This window comes from Rhinatrema bivittatum, chromosome 7 (assembly GCF_901001135.1).
Source record: "Rhinatrema bivittatum chromosome 7, aRhiBiv1.1, whole genome shotgun sequence".
Lineage (NCBI taxonomy): Eukaryota > Metazoa > Chordata > Amphibia > Gymnophiona > Rhinatrematidae > Rhinatrema > Rhinatrema bivittatum.
The window spans coordinates 77,427,255-77,447,761 of record NC_042621.1 but is presented as its reverse complement, the minus strand read 5'-3'; the positions used below and the strand labels follow the sequence as shown (position 1 = coordinate 77,447,761).

At 43.4% G+C, this 20,507-nt stretch overlaps 1 long non-coding RNA gene across 2 annotated transcripts in view; it reads left to right on the top strand.

Annotated features, from left to right (window-relative positions):
• Positions 1-20,507, top strand: part of LOC115095191 — a 64,784-nt gene that overhangs the window by 15,325 nt on the left and 28,952 nt on the right. Inside the window, exon 3 of one of the 2 annotated variants that reach the window (XR_003857714.1) lies at positions 838-1,345. The exons of the other annotated variant lie outside the window; for it this stretch is intronic. This is a non-coding gene — a long non-coding RNA (uncharacterized LOC115095191). Of the gene's footprint in view, positions 1-837; positions 1,346-20,507 lie in introns of those variants that run through there. 2 annotated transcript variants of the gene reach the window in all.

The following is a 20,507-nucleotide window of genomic DNA, read 5'->3' as shown; positions in this document are numbered from 1 at the left end:
GTGCCATCTCCCACGTGGAACCGCTGTGTGAGTACATTACCTTCAAGCCTCTCAGCTCTCAGGGATCAGGTACTCGCTCCTCGAGGGCCTGCCTCCTTTCCAGCCCTAGTGCCATCTCCTACGTGGAACCGCTGTGTGAGTACAATACCTTCAAGCCTCTCAGCTTTCAGGGATCAGGTACTCTCTTCTCGAGGGCCTGCCTCGGTTCCAGCCCTAGTGCCATCTCCTACGTGGAACCGCTGTGTGAGTACATTACCTTCAAGCCTCTCAGCTCTCAGAGATCAGGTACTTGCTCCTCAAGGGCCTGCTCTCCCTATCCTGGGGTTCTCCATACTGGGGCTTTGTGCATATTCCACTGTACTCATTCTCAGTTCTTTCCACTACAGCACTGCTACCGGAGGAGTCGCTGTTCCAGCGCCTGAGGGATACTAGCCCAGCCGGGCTACTTCTGATGCTCACTACTGCTACCTCTGGTGGCTTCATCACATTGTCTAATAAAAGATCAATCTCTGTTTGTGTGTCCAGAGCTGAGCATGACCTGTGGCCCCTCACGGGACTTCCCCCCTTGGGTGTGGTCAGCTGCCACAGTGTCCAAGGGTCCACCCAAACCTCACTAATTATAACAGTCATATAGTGTTGACACCTGTGGAAGAGCTGGTTCTCAGTACTATGAGGCCAGAGGTCGTTGTCGGCGTGCACACACAGTTCGGCGCTGACACAGAAGCAAGTCAAGGTATGCATAAACATATCTTGTTTGCATTGCATGTTGACTTTTGGGTTCATGAGGAGTAAACTGACAACTCTAACTGCAACCTCTTTCTCCATCTTTCTGCACAGATCGAGGGAATGATGGTGACATAACTAGCAACGAATCCATTCCCATGCCTGACGAATTTGTATTCCCCATGTTGAACGTGGACTTCCCCAGCCAACATGTCTCCACAGAGGAAGTGGTCATACTTAATGTCGATGTGTCTCCTGAGAGCCAACCACCTGAAGCATCTGCACCCCCCCAGAACCATTTGTAACACAACCTGAGGCATCTGTCACCATGGAACCATTTCTAGCGTCAGAACCATCTCCGCTACAGGCTGCTGCTCCACCGGCACAGGAAATGGCCTCAGTATCACAGGACCTGGAACAGGCATTATTTGGAATTGACGGCCTAAGCGAGCAGTTTATGAATGGAATCACCTCTCGACAGGATCAACACAATAACTTGATGCTCCAGGAAATGAGGTTGATCCGAGCCGACATCAATTGTGCACTGGCTTCTCACGCGATTTTGATGAAGGAAATGATGACAGAATTGATCGTCGTCGTTAGAGATGTCGCCTCAGTTTTTCGTTCCATTAACCAATAATTGTTAAATAAAAATGTTTTTTGGCCATAAACTGATTTTTCTTTATGTGGCATGCCACTCCTCACAACACACAATAGTTTCATTCAATAAGTATTCAAAATAAATTGGTTAAATGAAACTCGTACAATTTTAACATTTCAAATATATATATATTTAAACTATTTACATACTATTTATGAAAAAAAACCCCAATATTTGGTATAATGGGATGGGGAAGGAAAGGGAAGGGACCATGCCATGGGGGAAGAGGAGGATCATCGTCATTGACGCTGATCAGACGGTGACCGTCCCGCAGGATCCCGCGCCATGACGAGCAGGGATTGTGCTCCTGCCATTGTGCGCAGGAGCTCTATGATCTCCCACTGGCCATGGCGCAGGTCATGCAGGGTGGTCACCACCTGCACTGCCAGTCCGTCCTGGACATCTAGGCTGCGGATCAACCATACCTGGAGAGCCAGCACAGCATCCAGGCGTCCCTCAAGGGCTGAGGGCCCTTCCCCAGCTGCTGCACTGGCCTCCGGCCGTCGACCCACACCTGGAAGATCCGGAGAGACTGGGTTGACAATGTGAATGACGATTTCCTCCTCGTCTCCCATGACTGGTGGGGCAGGAGAGATGGGGGGGGGGTGGCTAAACAACGGGGAGTAGTTCCTTGCCTTCCTCCTCTGCCGATGTGTCTCAAAAGAGACAAAGCGAAAGCGTTACTGCTGCCACGCATGCAAACATCCAGAACGGTAGGAAGGGTAACTTGTTTATAGCCATTTTTAAACAAGACCCTCACCTCTAGCATAACCGTGAGCATGACATTTAAAAATGCAAATGTGAGCGGCGTGCCACATGGCATAAAACATCCATAGACTTTTACAAGTCCAATACTATTAAAGGCTCACCTGCTGGAGGAGCGGATTCGGAGCTTGATGACCCCTCCGAGGTGGTCTCTGAAAACAGAAATAGCAAAAGTTTCACAGCTGCGCATGCAAAGATCCAGAATGGTACAAATTATACATTTCTTACAGCCATTATTAAAGAAGACCTCGCTGCTTGCATGGTAACCATGACATTTCAATTGCTAACAGCACATACCTTCCTCTGCTCTGCGGTGGGCCCGCAGGTATTCTGGCTCCTCCCGTCAGATCTGCCTTGCCCGCTTTTTCAATGCCTCAACCTGGCGAGAATAAAACACAAATAGGAAACACAAGTTGATTTTAAACTTTGACTTTGCTTTTGAGGCAAAAAACAATTCTAACCAAACAAGTCCAGTGTCAGTTTTTCTTTTCTGACCCCCAGCAATACAAAACACCAAAATACTAAATTTAATTTAACTTGTTTTTTTTTCCTGCTAACTAGAAGTATAAGCTGTGTCATTCCTTACAAACAGCATAACCAGACCTTGGCCAACCACAAAATAGGCCTATGAACTTACCTCCCTCGGGTACGAAGACTGGGCGCTGAATTATGCCCTGACCACCCGCCAGGCCTTGTCAGCTCAGTCCTGGTCCCGCAGGTGCCCAGGGTGGAAGTCCAGGTGGGCTTCATCATCCATAATTAGAGATGCCAGCAGACTGACATCCCCCTCTGTAAAATTCTGAAGCCTCCCATGGGGCATCTTGGCAGTCGGTTGGCTGGAAAGCATAAACAAAATGGCCGACCGGGCGTGGTGTTCCACGTGCAAGCGTCCTGCATCCTTCTCCCGGCATCTGTACAGGTGATGGACCCGTGGAGCCACAGGGACGCCTAATTCTAGACGCCGGAAGAAGGCCTGGCACGGCATCCTTCTCCCAGCATCCATGTCTGCGATGGACCCGCGGAGCCGCAGGGATTCCTAATTGTAGATGCCGGAAGAAGGCCTGGCGTGGCATCCTTCTCCCGGCGTCCGTAGGTGCATCCATGTCTCCGCTGGTTCACGGAGCATCATGGACGCCGAAAAGACATAACGTAAGAAGCTATAATAAAAGGAAAGGAAGCAATTTATTGAAGATTAAATCGGAACACAATTTATTAATTTTATACTTCAAGAACTATAAATGATGCAATGGAAAACACAGAGAAGACAAGGGAAATTTCCAACTAAATTTTATTTGTTATTTTAAATCAACTTCTCTGCTTGCTGGGAAATGGTTTTATGGATGTATCACAGCTCCTGAAAGAAACACAACACAAGATTAAACATACTGTACTGTCATAAAACAATTATATCTCGAAATTTGCAGAGCTATGTACTACAATAAAAGCGCCACATCTGTATGGAGAAATGAATGTATAACAGTTAAGAACTTACACGAGAAATAAGATTCGATGATCCTTCGTCAGACATATTCCCCCTTGTGGTGTTGTCCGCCTCGGCTGCTGGATCCACAAGCGGATCTGGCGGCAAGTTTTCTGCTACCTCTGCATGCACACTGAATCGCTGACAAATGTTGTGTAGCATGCAGCAGGCAACAATGATGTTCACCACCTTTTCTGCACTGTACTGCAGGGTTCCCCCAGAGTGATCCATACATCGGAATCATCCTTTCAGAACTCCAAAAGTCCGCTCGATAACGTTTCTGGTGCTGCAATGAGCCTCATTGTAGTGTTTTTCTGCCGCAGTCCATGGAGACTGGAGTGGAGTTAGCAACCAGGGCTTACAGCCATAGCCGCCATCACCTCTAGGGGGAATAATCAGGAATGCATCAAAAACAACTTTACAGTGCTTAACATCTTAAACACATCACATATATAAATGCACACTTATTGTATACCGAACATCCCAGATATAGAATCCCAGGCCATAGCCAATGTCACTTACCAAGTAGCCAGCCTTCACCGTACTTCCCCTCTGGGAAATGGGTCCCCATAGATGAGTGTGCCAGAATGTAGGCGTCATGGCAGCTCCCAGGATACTTCGCTACAACATTTAGAATCCGAAGTTGTGCTTCGCAAACGACTTGAACATTCATTGAATGGAAGTGCTTGCGATTCCGGAATGAACTCTCTTCCTCCGACCTGGGGGTAAACGCAATATGGGTGCAGTCTATAGCACCCAACACGTTAGGCATCCCTGCAATACCCATGAACCCACTGCGGATCTGTTGCAGTTCCACTGGATCCATAGGATACACAATGTACTTCCTCATCCGCTTCATCATGGCCTTCAAGACCTGTGCCAGATGCCGTGAGAAGGAGGGCTGTATCATACCTGCAATGACACGGCACCAAGAAGTTTCGTCAACCCTGGCACAGCATGGTGGCGATTGGCCAGGAGCTCAAGGTCACTGCATAGAGGAACAGGATTGCCGTGAGCTCAGCAGGTAGGTTCGGACTACATCTCGCTCGGACATGCCAAAGAGAGTTGTCAGTGGGTGAATGATATGTCCTGGTCTACCGATGTGCCTGTCCTGTGCACGGATGACTGTCCCGCTGTGCTTGCGTGAAAAACAACACAAGAAAATCAGCATAATCTAATACATCTTGATTATTCATTTAACAAATATAGGAGCCTCAGGGACACCTTATTCTAGACGTCCGAGTAAGGTCAGGTGCAGCGTCCTTCTTCCGGCATCCGTGTCTCCGCTGGAAATGGAGCCCCAGAGATGCCTAATTCTAGACGCCGGAGGAAGGTCAGGTGCAGCGTCCTCCTGGTGTCCATACAGGTGTCCGTGTCTCCACTGGACCCGCAGAGCCTCAAAGACGCCCAGACAGAAACATTCTACCATTGGATATTAAAAAACACATATACATACCTCCTCCGGTCTTTGTGCTGGGTTCTCCTGTTGGCTATTGTCTCCAATAGGCCATCTAGAATTTGCTCGCAGAGCATTTCTTAATCTTGTTCCCACCCATTGAAAAAAGATTGCCAAAGCCAATATATACATGTAGTCCATGACGCTGTCCAATGCTGTCCGTGGGATATTCACTGACTGTCAAGAGCACAGCACCACACTAATGCCAGGGACAGGGTAGGCAGTAAAAATAGAGGATAAAGACGCAGAAAATGTGCAGGTTAAAGAAGCGCTATTTTGGGCACGCATTACTGTATCAAGGGGAATAGCTAATCTGGTCATTAAATACCATTAACATACCATCTGCATGTGGCAGGCTCTAATTGTAACACGTCATTTTCAGCACATGCTAAGGATGCATTAGAACATATACTGAATTGCACGTCTGCCTTACACACCTAAAACACGTGTCTAATTCGCGTTCAAAAGCGCGCAAGCCCGGCTGTGCTTTACTGTATCGGCCCGAATGTGAGTATATTGGCATGCTCTCATTTTCCCACCAAGTCATCTGCCTTGCCTTCAAAATTGGAAGTTGAGGGAAGTATCCAATTCATTGTACTCTTCTTCTACTAGATATCATCTTATACATTAGGGAGCACATGGGGCTGACCCAGCACACAGGATTTCCAGGAAGAAGGTCCCTAGTTGAAATCCCAGACCAGGTCTTCCACACCTTTTGACTTGGCTGGGATGAGATAATATTTTTGTAATTTCTCTGGGCCTCAGTTTACCCAGTTGTAATTGGGTAATACTAAGAAGTACTAGTAGTTTTCTTTCTCCAACCTTTTGGATATTTTAAGCAGTTCATATGTACAGTAATGTGTTTCCATACCATCCACTCAAAAAGAGTCTCCCCAAACCAAATGTGCCTGATACTTCACTTTCGATGCACATCCAGCATGGCTCTCTGCTTCAACGGCATGGGAGAAGACTTATACGTCACGCATATCCAGCATAGCTCCCTGCTTCAACGGCAGGGGAGAAGAAAAACAACCAATAAGGGCTAATAACATAGTCTGGGTAAAACAAATAAGCATGGGTGCAGCTTGCTTATTGCGGCGGCTACTACCCCTAACGAATCAAGCTAGATATTTCACTTGGATGCAGCTCCATCACTGCTCTCTACATTAAAGGTGGGGGTGGAAGGGAAATAGAACCAAGAGCTAAGAGAAACAGATAAGTATGAGAGAAAATATGTGTGAAGCTTGCTGGGCAGACTAGATGGGCCATTTGGTCTTCTTCTGCCGTCATTTCTATGTTTCTATGTTTCATATATGTTTCTAAAGTACTAAATTGTAAAGCACAAGAGGATCCCATTTGAACAGAAAATTCTATGTCATCATGAGATGTTAATCCAGGATTTCCAACTCTAGTCTCCAGTACATTTTGCAAGACAAGAAAGATCAAACTGGTACTGAGTCTGGAATTAGAAAGAATTTAAACTATATGGTTACGAAGTTAGGATGGTGACGCATTGCCCTATATAAATCCATATTATTTTTGCACAAGAAAAAGTGTCTCAATGTACATACTGAATTTTGTACTTCAAGTAATACTACAATAAAATTTGCAATGTTTTGTTGATCTTGGTAATATAATAAAGCTACAGCAGAAAATTTAAGATCTTATTTACGTGTGTAGAGATTGTACACAATCTATACCGGAAACCACGAGAAATAGTCCTTTGTTATGGTGAGAGAATAGAGAATTAGTTAATGTGGGTGTGTAGCTCCCCCATGTGGAAGTCTAGAATGGTGTGCTCTTAGAGGTGAACTTTAAAAGAGTTGATCACGTAAAAAGGCCCAGTTACATGAGTACATGGGCTAAATGCCACTTTTTAAAATAAGATTTGTGCACAAAGTACACGCAGATTTGTACGTAACATTATTTTAGCGGTATTTTGAGATGATTTTACTGTTTTTTTAGTTTATTTATTGTAAACCGATATGATGGCACCCTGATATGTCGGTATATAAAAACAAATAAACTATAAACTACACAAGCAACAGAATGCGGGTAAAAAAGGGGCATCTACATCTGGTACCTCCAGGTTAAAGCACTTTTAAGCTTTAACCCGTTCTCTCTATCGTATCTTTCATAATTAATACTTGCCTTTATCTTCCTTCCAGCTTGTTTTTAAGCTTCCAAGTTCTTGACTCCCGTTGATTGTAACTTTGACTTATTCCTATCTATGGTTATTTATTGTTTACCTGAATTGTTCCTTCAGTTATACCCTCTGTTAAATGTAAACCGATCCGATATGGTTATTTACTATGAAGGTCGGTATAAAAAACTGTTAAATAAATAAAAATCTAAAGAGTGTTTCGGGGCGGGGCCCACATTTCTACGCATAAGTTGCTATTTTAAAACCTGCCAAAGTGAGATGCACGAGTCTTATTTGTGAAAGTGAAAGCATGCCTGGAGAAGGGGTCTGGGTAATATGGGAGGACATCAGGCTGAAGAGCTAGGAGGGTGTTTCTGAGTTGCAGATAAGAATAGGCAAACTGGTGAACTATTTGGTAAAATTGTTAATTTCCTTCTTGCATGCATTTTACAAACTGAGGAATTAGACGTAAATCTGACAATTGCTAAGAAAACTATGCGAGTTAAATCTTAAGTACATAAGAACATGCCATACTGGGTCAGATCAAGGGTCCATCAAGCCCAGCATCCTGTTTCCAACAGTGGCCAATCCAGGCCATAAGAACCTGGCAAGTACCCAAAAACTAAATCTATTCCATGTTACCATTGCTAATGGCAGTGGCTATTCTCTAAGTCAACTTAATTAATAGCAGGTAATGGACTTCTCCTCCAAGAACTTATCCAAACCTTTATTGAACCCAGCTACACTAACTGCATTAACCACATCCTCTGGCAACAAATTCCAGAGTTAATTGTGCATTGAGTGAAAAAGAACTTTCTCCGATTAGTTTTAAATGTGCTACATGCTAACTTCATAGAGTGCCCCCTAGTCCTTCTATTATCTGAAAAAGTAAATAACCGATTCACATTTACCCGTTCTAGACCTCTCATCTTCTTGTGTAAATGATTAAAATTGAGAGCACGACTACATGCATAGAGCAGATTTGCTCCACTTATCTCTATAGATTTTGAATTCTCTGGGTAAATGGCTGCTTTGCTGCTATTTAGCCAAATAAGTCTCAAAAACTGCTACTTAAATAGGGTCATTTATCAAAATGCTATAAGGACTTATGGTGCTATCGCATGCGTTAAGGGCACTTTTCGCATGCGATAGCACCATAACGTATGGTGTGATGCAAATCTGAAAAAAAGAGGAGGAGTTAGGGTTTAACTTTTGGCAGAGCCCTATTGGATTTTATTTATTTATTTATTTATTTATTTATTTATTTAACAGTTTTTTATACCGACCTTCATAGTAATAACCATATCGGATCGGTTTACATTTAACAAGGGTATAACTGGAGTAACAATTCAAGTAAACGAGAGCTAAACAATAGGTAGGAATAAGTCAAAGTTACAATCAACAGGGAAAGAGAACTTGGAAGCTTGCGACAAGCTGGAAAGAAGATAAGGCAGGAAAAATATAAAGTGTTACCATAGAGCATACGGTTAAAAGCTTAATAGGTGCTTTAACCTGGAAGAGTTAATTTTAGTAGGTTTGAAGCTCCCGGAGCACCAACCAAGCTATCTGGGGGGGGGGGAGCCTAACCATAATGCCCCGATGCTAGATAGGTATTTATATTTCTATGGGAGGCCCACCTAATAACTTGAGGTGAGGTTTAGGTATTAGTGTAGGGGTTAGGGGCCACTTTGACATTCACTCTTGTGAAGATTTGATGACCCTCGGAGTGAGGAAATTCACCCAAAGATGAGATTTGTACAATGTTATCTCAACCTAGCTTGATGGACTCTCTACCTGGATAACATCAAGCTAGGTTGAGAGATATAATTATCTATTTATTTATTTATCATTTTTATATAAATTCTTTATTTATTGCTTTTTAAACAATTATATACAAGAACACTTGCATTGAAATTCTTAAGTACATAAATAACCAAGTAAAATTCTGAAACCAGAATATTGAAACAAAATATTCAATAGGCAATATTTAAATTCATGTACCTAAATAATAAAGGAAATAATGGGAGAGCATGTAATATAAGGAGCAAAATTTAGGAAATATAATATTTCAAGTTAGTGACATTCTGAATTCAGACCCCCGTTCTATTCCAAACAAAAAAAATCGCCATACTGGGCTATTGGGGGGTGCTATGTGAGTTTAGGAAGGACCTTAACTGTATAGGTTGCATGAATACATACATCTGTTGTTGATATTGCATGCAACATTTACAGGGGAAACAAAGTTTAAACTTAGCTCCAATTTTTACCACCTCCTGTCTCATATTGAGAAATTGCTTTCTTCTAATCTGAGTTTGTTTAACAAGGTCTGGGTAACACCAAACTCTTTGTCCAAAGAATAATACATGGGCGCTTCTAAAATAATTTTTAAAGATATTATTTCTGTCCATCAACAAGGCAAAAGTGACTAAAAGAGGTCTTCTCACAGTAATCTCCAATTCTTGTGACGGATCCAATATTGAGGACAAATCTGGTAAAGCTTGTTCTCCTTGTACCTCAGCGCTTCCTTGCTTAGCATATAGGTAATAGGCTTTAGTAACCACTGGTTTTATTTCATCAGGTATTTTAAGAGCCTGAGCAACATAGAGCCTAAACAAATCAAGTGGTGAGACATTTTTTATCACCGGAAAATTTAAGAAGCGTAAATTATGGACCCTTATGTTATTCTCAAGTTTTTCCAACCTTCTGTTCGTATCATTATGAGTTAATATCACAGTTGAATGTACTTTTTCCATTTCAGTCACTCGGTCTTCCATTTTTAGCAACTTTTGTTTCTGTTGTTCTATTTCAGTAGCATTTAAGTTTACTTGATTTTTCACCTCAATAACTTCTTTTGTTAGCCCCAAAATCGCCTTTTCCAGAGATTGTAGTGCTGCCCAAACCATTGTTAAGGATATTTCCCCAGGAGGTTTCTCGAACTTCAGCAGTTCTGGTTCCTCCTGCACTCGAGCAGCCCCTCCTCCACCCTTTCCAAGGCCAGTATTCTCCTCCATTTCCACGGAGTCGAGCCCTTCAGAGAGGTTCCGTCCCTCGGCACCTCTTCCCTTCTGGGACCTTAACCTTCCCCTGGGGCTCCAGTGTGGTAAGTCCTTCGTTTACTTCGGGTTTCCCCGCTTCCATCGCCGTCCCTTCTCCGAGTAACTCGGACGTTTCGGCAGCCATCTTTTTTCTCTCTTCCGCTTCCCCTGGAGGTGCTGGTCTCGCTGGCGAACCGGGACTCAGCGATGTCTCGGTCAGGGAGAGCTGGTCTCGCTCCAGAGATTGCCCTCCAGCGACCTGGTCTCCCGGTATTTATCATTTTTATATACCGACATTCAATCTCAATTGAGATATCACACCGGTTTACATTCAGGTACTGTAGGTATTTCTCTATCCCCAGAGAGGATAGAATCTAAGTTTTGTACCTGAGTCAATGGAGGGTAAAGTGACTTGCCCAAGGTCACAAGGAGCAACAGCAGGACTCGAACCCTGGGCTCCTGGTTCATAGTCCACTGCTCTAACCACTAGGCTATTTCTCCTCCCTTATATTTCTATCTAGTGTGAGGGCATTATGGCTAGTCTCTCTTTCTCTCTCCCTCCCCCTCAGTGGCCCTGATAGTAAACATGGTCCCCCCAGTGGTTGTATGTAGGAAATACCACACTTCTGGCACATCTGAAAGTGTGAAAAAGTTATCGCAAACTTGCAGTAACTTAGCTCTTTGTATAAGTATGCAAATATGTTGTTGGATATATTTACATGTATTTTATATCATGTGCACGCAATTGCGGGCATGATTTAAAATACATGAGCATATGTGTGTGCGGGCACACACACACTTGTTTTAAAGTTACCCTCTAAGAGTACATAAACCCTTAGGGCGTGGGAATCTTAAGTTGACCCTTTCAGGGACAGCATGTCCAAGGCTGTGCCTTGGTTTTGTTTAATTTTAAGAAGGAAGGCCTCTGGGATCTCTAGGATTGAGACTTTTGTTCAGAGAGGAGACAAAGAGCCTTTGCTCGAGTAGAAGATCATATTTTAGAATCCTTGTTTTGTTCCCTGAGAGGGGAGTTTTTCCACCCTCCTCATCTCATATTTTGATTTCTCTTTATGGAGTACTCAACCAGAGGCTTAGTGTATGTAAACCAAAGAAGTGGTGTTTTTCATCCAGAGAACATAGGTGGACTGTTAATAGTTCTGGAAATGAATGGGGTTTCATCCATTCCTGGATGAAGGAGACTATTTGGACCTATTAGTAGGTTCTTCATCATCTGAAGGAGGTTCAAGGAGTAAGAGAGGTGCTTATCAAGTTCTGTGAATAAGGAGAAAAGAAGAACTTCAGGAAAGGAAGGAGTTTTTGGACTGTGTCTGTGATATCAAATTGACTAAAAAGGATTATAGCCTATCAACTGGGTCTGAGCTTCCAATCTGCTCTAACATTGATTGGAGAGGAATAAAATTTTGATTTATTCATTGCAATTGTACTGTACCATGAAGATAAATTTACTTAAAAGAAGATAAGGTCACAAATCTACTTAAAGAAGAAAGGGGCTTATTTATCAAGATTTTATGTCTATGGGAAAAATGCTTAGTAAATAGGGCTCTAAAATTTGAAACAACTAAAGCTGTAAAGAATTTCAGTTTCAGTATTCATCAGTAAAAAAAAATAGTTATACTGGACACCATCTCTGCTTCCAGCATGATTATTGCTGCTGTAATCTTTAGTGCTGTTTGCAATGAACTTTAACTGGACTTACTAAATGCAATGCACAGAGCTAGAAGAGAATTCTCCCTGGAATTATGGATACTCGGATGAAGTAATATCAATGGGGTCTTTGGTTGGAGAGACTGTGCTTGAAGTGTGGTTCCTGGAGCCTTTATCTGGGATTATCAGCCCAGAGGTTGCACATACTTTTATTTTCATTCCTTAGAAACAATAACCGAGAACCACCATAACAATCTAAACAAATTAATTTGCTTTTTGAAATTATAGAGCTGTCGGTATTGTCAGACGATGGCAGCCATGTGATATGGCTAATTCATGTCTCAGTCAAAGAAATCCCAGCTTTATGAGGTATGTGCATGTGGTTGCTATACAGCTCTATGCCATTAATAAATACATAAAAAAAACAAACCTGAAGTGCCCATCTTAAGACACATTATGTTATTCAGGTCTAATCATTTATCAGAACAGATAGCTCAGACAGATTTATAAAATCCGGTTAGTGTTATCACTAATCACATTTTTTTCAGCATATTCTACCTAGGAGTTTCCTTGAACTAACATTTTGCTTCAGGCCAATGAGTATTTAAAAATCTTCAGAGACTTGGAAGATGCATGAAAGTGTTGAAAAAAAGGTATTGCAAGCTATTGGAATATGATCCCACAGCAAGCTATACATTTCAATTGAACTTATACAGCAGGAATATTACTGGTGAAAATAATAAATTATTTGTGTTCTTATGATAAAGCTAAGTTAACAAACCTTTACGGTTTCAGGGATTAACACATTTTTTAAAAGACTATGTAGTTGATACTTGTAGATTGCGCTTTCTGTTTTTAACCTTAAAAGCAGCAGTGCATCTTCAAGGAGAACCACCAGGTCAATATTTTCTTTAAAACTAGAGAGGGTAATTTTCAAACAGCCCACATAAGAAAGCAAAACGCATGTAAGTTACCCCTATTTTCTAAGTGGACTTAGGCACCCCCAAATGCATTTCAAAAATTCTCTCACCAAAATTCCCCTGCACAAGTTACACCTGCTATATGGTGCACACAAAGGGGTAGATTTTCAAAACTTTACACGAGCCGGGCCAATTTTCAAAGGCCCAGCCATGCGCGTAAATCCCCAGGATGCATGTTAAGCTTCGGGAAAGGGGTGGGGCAGGGTGGTCCGGGGGGCGTGGCGTGGCTAGAGGCGCCCGGCACAGCGGCCATTTGCGCTCTGCCAGCAGGGTGCCGGCATGCGCAACCTGCGCCTGCCCGAAGCAGGTGCAAAAGATAAAACAAAGATTTGGGGGGAGATTAGGATAGGGCTAGGGAGCGAGAAGGTTAGGGGAAGGGGTAGGAAGGTTAGCATAGTGGGTAGGGAACTGCGGATGGCCGCGGGCATCGGCACGCGCAGGTTGCACAAATGTGCACTCCCTTGCACGCGGTGACCCATGATTTTATTACATGCGCGCACTGGCGCATGTTATAAAATCATGTGTGCACCGGGTAGCATGTGCACATGGACACGCACATATTCTTTTAAAATCTATCCCAAAGAACATAAGAAATTGCCATGCTGGGTCAGACCAAGGGTCCATCAAGCCCAGCATCCTGTTTCCAACAGAGGCCAAACCAGGCCACAAGAACCTGGCAAATACCCAAACACTAAGAAGATCCCATGCTACTGATCCAGTAATAGCAGAGGCCATTCCCTAAGTCAAATGATTAATAGCAGTTAATGGATTTCTCCTCCAAGAACTTATCCAAACCTTTTTTAAACCCAGCTACACTAACTGCACTAACCACATCCTCTGGCAACAAATTCCAGAGTTTAATTGTGCGTTGAGTAAAAAAGAACTTTCTCCGATTAGTTTTAAATGTGCCCCATGCTAACTTCATGGAGTGCCCCCTAGTCTTTCTACTATCCGAAATAGTAAATAACCGATTCACATCTACCCGTTCTAGACCTCTCATGATTTTAAAGGCCTCTATCATATCCCCCCTCAGCCGTCTCTTCTCCAAGCTGAACAGCCCTAACCTCTTCAGCCTTTCCTTATAGGGAAGCTGTTCCATCCCCTTCATCATTTTGGTTGCCCTTCTCTGCACCTTCTCCATCGCAATTATATCTTTTTTGAGATGCGGTGACCAGAGTTGTACACAGTATTCAAGGTGGGGTCTCCCCATGGAGCGATACAGAGGCATTATGACATTTTCCCTTTTATTCACCATTCCCTTTCTAATAATTCCCAACATTCTGTTTGCCATCATGTTTCTATTAGGGCTATTAATTTGTTTCTTCTGTTTCGGCGGGTACACGTACACCTCACTCAGTTTCTAGCACACACAAAAAAACATTAACTGTGTATTTTTAATAATGAGTTATGCACATAATATCCATTTTTTTCATGTGTACTAGAAAAGAGTTGGCGAGCTATGTGCATACCCACTGAAACAGAACAAACAAATGCGCATCCCTAGTTTCTATGTGGTGTTCAGATCTCAAGTAGAGTAAGTCCTCCTATTTAATCCTAAACAGCTGAAAGTTAAAGCCATGTTATCTCTTTGTAAACCTCAATCTAAGGACACCCATTTAATCAGTAACATCTCTATGCTGCTCCAGTGGTTCTTATTTATAACCAAATTATCACGAGGCACCAACTCACTGGAGAACTGAAAGTGGAACAGCACACTTACCCAAATAAATAAATATGTTTAGCAGGTGGTGGTGGAAACTGTGGAATCAGTTTTTGTACTACCTTACTGAAGGCTTCAAATATCGAGTGGTCATAGATACCAGTCAAATAAAAGCCAAGGTGAAGTTTTTTCTGAAAAGTTACATGGATACAGCCAAATTTGATAAAGTATGATTGCAACTCCAAACTCTCCTCCCTATATCTGCCAATTGTAATGTCTTCGGGTAATCTCACATGCAATCTTGACATTCTCGCATATCAAGTGGGCAACTTATAAAAGGCCACTTCTGTGTGTAAAAACACTACTTTATGTGAGAAGTCCCTTTGATAACTTACGGGCCAGTTTTACAAAGGCCATGCACGTAAAAAGCAGGGGTTATTCGTGTGGCCAGGCCTTGCGCGTGCTGTGCGCATTTTAGAATAGGCCTGGCCACGCACGTAACCCCTGTTGCTTGCAGGTACCGGACCCTGATAAAGGGGCGGGGCAGGAACTTACTTCATCTATTCTATTCGGAGGATGTAAACTCCAAAATAACAAAAAAAAAAAAAAAAAGGGAGGCAGAGTAGGAAGGGGTATAGAGAACTAGGGGAGGTCCGATTGTGTCGCCGCTCATAGGTTATAAAAATCCCACTCCATGTGCGCACATGCATATTTTAAAATCCGGCGCGCATGTTTGCACGACCATTGGATTTTATAACATGCACGCGCAGCAGCGCACGTTACCAAATCGGTGTGTCCATGAGCATGCGCCGGGAACCGCTCACACGTGGACGCGCGCGCAGACTTTTTAAAGTCGACCCCTTAATGTTTTTGAAGTGGTAACCAGTAGAGTTTAAAAAAAAAAAAAAAAAGTAGACTGGCCTACGTTTCTATTAAAGCTCAGAATCCTTTGGATTTCATTCAACTGGCCAATTTTTAATGCCAACGCTAAGTATGCTTCTCAGGTTCAACAAGAAATCATACAAAAAAACCCCAAAAGGAAGCATACAAAAATTATGTTTAAATGAGCCCCATCTTGCAAAATAACTCTTCAAAACCTGAACCTCAGCGAAACAATTTAAAAACTCTCAATGAAACAACTTTAAAAAAACATAAATATTCTTGGAGTATATATGAAGAAAAAAGTATATGACCTAGATACTGTATTTATTCTGAACAATAGCAATATATTACACAGACTATTCCAGTGATATTCAAAATGTGAATGCAGAGAACCAGTGTGCTTGTTCGGTAGTTACTGAGCATGTTCCAAACCTTGGACCAGCGCCTGAACTTGCAAGGTGCAGGTAGTACAGCATTTGCAATAATTGATTGAGCCTGTAAATATTCGTGTCAGGTAGGACCCAATTTCCAGGTGTATAAGAGACTATTCAAAATACTTCTTCAGACTATAAACATGCGTGCCACAATGTGCACCGCTTAATTAATTCAGTACATAATACTCAGGCATGTAGTGCATTACGTTGTTTTATTTACATTCTGCCTTGCACTGTACTAGTTTTCTCTTTAGGCTCTTTTGTCATTGCCCTGTGATTACAATTTTAAACAAGATAATGGATAGGAAAATCATACCCATTCTTCTTAACGCAGGATACAAACAGAGAAAGTTTGTTCATTTAGGTTCATGATAAATACCCTGATCAGATGGCTCTTTGCAAAGCAGAGCTACTATAAATCTTTTAAATTACTGACTTGCCTAAGTCCGTTACACTTGTGTCTTCTTTTGATCTCATTTCTAAATCATCTCTTTTTCTTGTTCAAATATAAAATTAAATAAAATCTATCTATACGTTTAATTCGGGAATTATCTTTTACTATGACCTTTTCATCTGTTTAAAAATGTCCTTCCTGGGCGGGTCCAGTGGTTCAGTTGATACGTATCATGCACGGTAAGGTAGAAAGTCCCTAGTTTGATGCCCAAGATGGGTCTTCTGCTCTCTGGCTTGACTGCAAAGACTTAAGGGTTATACCTCATGACCATATTCAGGACTCATGATTGCAGCATTCCAGAGGGAGTCCTGCTTCATGGCCCCCAGCTCAGGAACATCCTTGCAATCAGTCAGCTAAACATAGTGTAAATTAGGAGGGGATTATAAAAATAGGGGTAGTTGCAAATAAAAGCTCATGGTTCCAGATCCTAGCCCTGGTTCTGGCTGAGCTGGAAGTACTTAGGGGAAAACTACTGTATCCAAAAAAAATCTCCTTACCTGAATCTTATCTTCAGTAGCTGGAAGGCAACAGTACAAAGTCTGTCACTGACACTTTTTCTTTCTTTAATTTATATTCCAGTACTGTAAGTATTTTCCTTCCCCCAGAGAGCTCACAATCTAAGCTTGTACCTGAGGCAAACTCTCTCCGTCAGATATTCTTCCACACACTCAATCCATTTCACATGCGCCCAGTCTGCTCTCTGTGTGTAAGGCCCCAGAGGTCCTAGGAATGGTAGGCTGAAGCTCTCCCACTAAATCTATGTTTATGGTGGAAAGCTGGGGAAGCAATAGTGCTGTTACTTTCCAGGTATCATGGGCTGGTTACGCCCAGCCAGAGACTCATTGACTTGGATGCTAAGGCCTAGACCAGTGGTTCTCAACCTTTCTCCCCATTGTGACACATCTGATGGACAGTGCTCACCTGTGTGACGCACTGCTCATTACAATCCACGGTGGAAATAAAAAATATAGGCCCAGTATTACTTTTATTGTTAAGAATGACACAAGGGAAAGATACGTACTCTGTCTGAACAGAAATTGCATAAATAGTAAATCTCCCATACCAAAACAGCATCAAACAGTAACCACCTTACCTAAGAAAAGGCAACCCTGAAAATATTACACCAAGACACCAATACATCTCCTATTAGGAAAACAGACCAAGCCAGGCTGCTATAGAGTCCTACACAGAAACTACACGCCAGCAGAAAACCTCACCTCAGTCACATGTGCTGACCCTCACCTAACAAAGAACAGAGAGACCATAAAGCATAGCTAGAAACATGCAGACAAAAACTGATCTGGAAACCGCAACAAGCCAGAGAGACTGTATGCAGTGCAACAAAGGAAAAAGACTTTACCAGTCCTCATAAAATAAACCAAGAAATATGAAGTCAATAGCAGTAAATCCATACTCACAAAAAGAACAGATTTCAAAATAGCTGATGAATGGAATATCCAATAATTAAAAACTCATATCAAAAATTTCTAGATACCAATAAAATATTTCAAAACAGCAGACACAAAGACCCAATAATTAAAAATAAAGGATAAAAAAATGCTTAGCTCTGTATCTGGGAATGTTTGATATCCAGGTGCCCTGAGATTGTCTTGAATTGATTGTCTTGATTGTCTTGATTGTCTTGAGACAAGCCTATAGAAACAACCTTCATATCCCACCGATGAAGTCAGCTTTAAGCAAAAGAGCTTTCTCCACAGCTGGTCCCAAACTCTGGAACACTCTCCTGCCAGAACTCAGATCAGTGCAATGCTCCACTACATTTAAAAAAAGACTCAAGACTTGGTTATTCAACCAAGCTTTCCCATAACATCAACCTGCGGAATATCCCTGCCAATGATCCCTTCGGTGGTAATCCACTAGAGAACTATTTAGATCATCTCTAGAACTCACTTGAACTTTGGCAGTCTAATATCAAAACCCAGTATCATAACTATCAACTGTTTATTTAGCCTACATTAGGCACCGTATCTTTTACTTATGTTATTAACCCCATATATACTAATCCAAGTTATATCAACCTGTTCATTGTAAGACATTTACCTGTCAATGTTATTGTTTAGAATGTAAACCGAATTGATCAGTAATTCTGTTATTGGAAAGTCGGTATATAAAAATGCTAAATAAAATAAAATAAATTAGCAGCAGGAGGAGGAACTTGCAACTTTCTCCTCTCAGTCACACACAAGCTTTTAATCACACCCATATGCACATGCTCTCTCTCAGTTACACACATTTACACAGATCTGTCTCACACTTATACACACACACACACAAAGGCTTTCAATCACACACTTTACATACATGCTCTCACACACATAGGCTATCATTCACACATTTACACACATGCTCTCTCTTGTTCTCTCACACACGGGATCTGAATCACATTCTCACATGCTCTTTCACCCACACACAGATACACATTCTCTCTCTCACTTATACATACAGGGGTAGATTTTATAAAAAAGCGTGCGCACGTACTTTTGTTCGCGCACCAGGCGCAAACAAAAGTACACTGGATTTCAATAGATACATGCGTAGCCGCACGTATCTGTTAAAATCCGAGGTCGGCGCACACAAGGCTGCCCAAAATCGGCAGCCGGCGCTCGCCGAGCCACGCAGCTGGCCTCCGTTCCCTCCGAGGCAGCTCCGAAATCGGAGCTGCCTCAGAGGGAACTTTCCTTCCACCCCCCCCCCCCCCCCACCTTCCCCTACCTAACCCCCCCCCCCGGCCCTATCTAAACCCCCCCTACCTTTGTTGCACAAGTTACGCCTGCCCAAGGCAGGCGTAACTTGCGCGCACCGGGCCAGCTGCCGGTGCGCCATGGTCCGTTCCGGGGGCTGGTCTGGAGGCCGCGGCCACGCCCCTGACACGCCCCCCCCCCAGGAAAGCCCTGGTACTTAAGCGCTTCCCGGGGCTTTGTGCGCACCAGCAGCCTATGCAAGATAGGCTCGGCACACGCAGGGGGGGTTTGGGGTAGGTTTTTGGGGGTTACGCGCGTAACCATTTGAAAATCTACCCCACAGGCTTTTAATCATACATACATATGCTCTCACTTACATACATGCTGTGTCTCACACACAAAGGATGCTCTCACACACGTCTCAAATCCACATGCTCACCTACTCTCTCCCCCTATCAAAGAACTGGTGGCAGCAGCAGCAACAGAGGCCTCCTTCCTCTTCTTCCAACCTCTGCGGTCTCGAGAAAGCTGTCCCAGTAATGGCTGCGGGGGGCTGACGACGTTTCTCTTTTTTTTTTTACTCTGGGCCGATGCTGCACGCACTTGTAAATTGCCACGGTCTCTCCTTCCCGCACGCGCAGCAGTTGCACACCAGTGCCTCTTCCGGGGTGGGAAGAAGAAGAGACCGTGGCTGCTAGTGCCACCCACTCCAGTTATCCTGCCGCGTTCCACCCGCACTTATCAGCACTTCAAGCCCAGGTGGACGAAGGGTTTGCACCTCGCCGGGACAAGGGGAGCAGCAAGTATGGTGGCACAAAAAAAAAAAGCTGACTGATTGAGTACCTTCCTCTGCTGTAGGAAGGCAGCCAGGTATGGAAGGCTTGACACTATAAGTCGTCGCCCAGAGAGGTCCCGTTGGGGACGGGGAATTCTGCAAGGACTCACGGGGTCTTTAACCACGAATCCTGAAGCCCTGCCGGGTGAGCTATATTTATGGTAGCACAGTGGGACTTTCCTGGTTATTGCGTGCTGGTTAAGCCCAGCCAGAGGCTCGTTGGCCCTGTAGGGCAGCCGTTTTAAGCTCTGGCCAGCAGAGACCTCTCGGCACAACGTTTCCCCCCTAGGTCTTAAGGCTGGGTCTGAAGAGCACTGCCCTAAACTCTCCTAAGCTGTTTGAACCTCACTCGTGGCTTGCGTGGGAAGGAAAGCTTTCTGGCTACGTTGTTTAACCACGAATCCTGAAGCCCTGCCGGGTGAGCTATATTTATGGTAGCACAGTGGGACTTTCCTGGTTATTGCGTGCTGGTTAAGCCCAGCCAGAGGCTCGTTGGCCCTGTAGGGCAGCCGTTTTAAGCTCTGGCCAGCAGAGACCTCTCGGCACAACGTTTCCCCCCTAGGTCTTAAGGCTGGGTCTGAAGAGCACTGCCCTAAACTCTCCTAAGCTGTTTAGACCTCACTCGTGGCTTG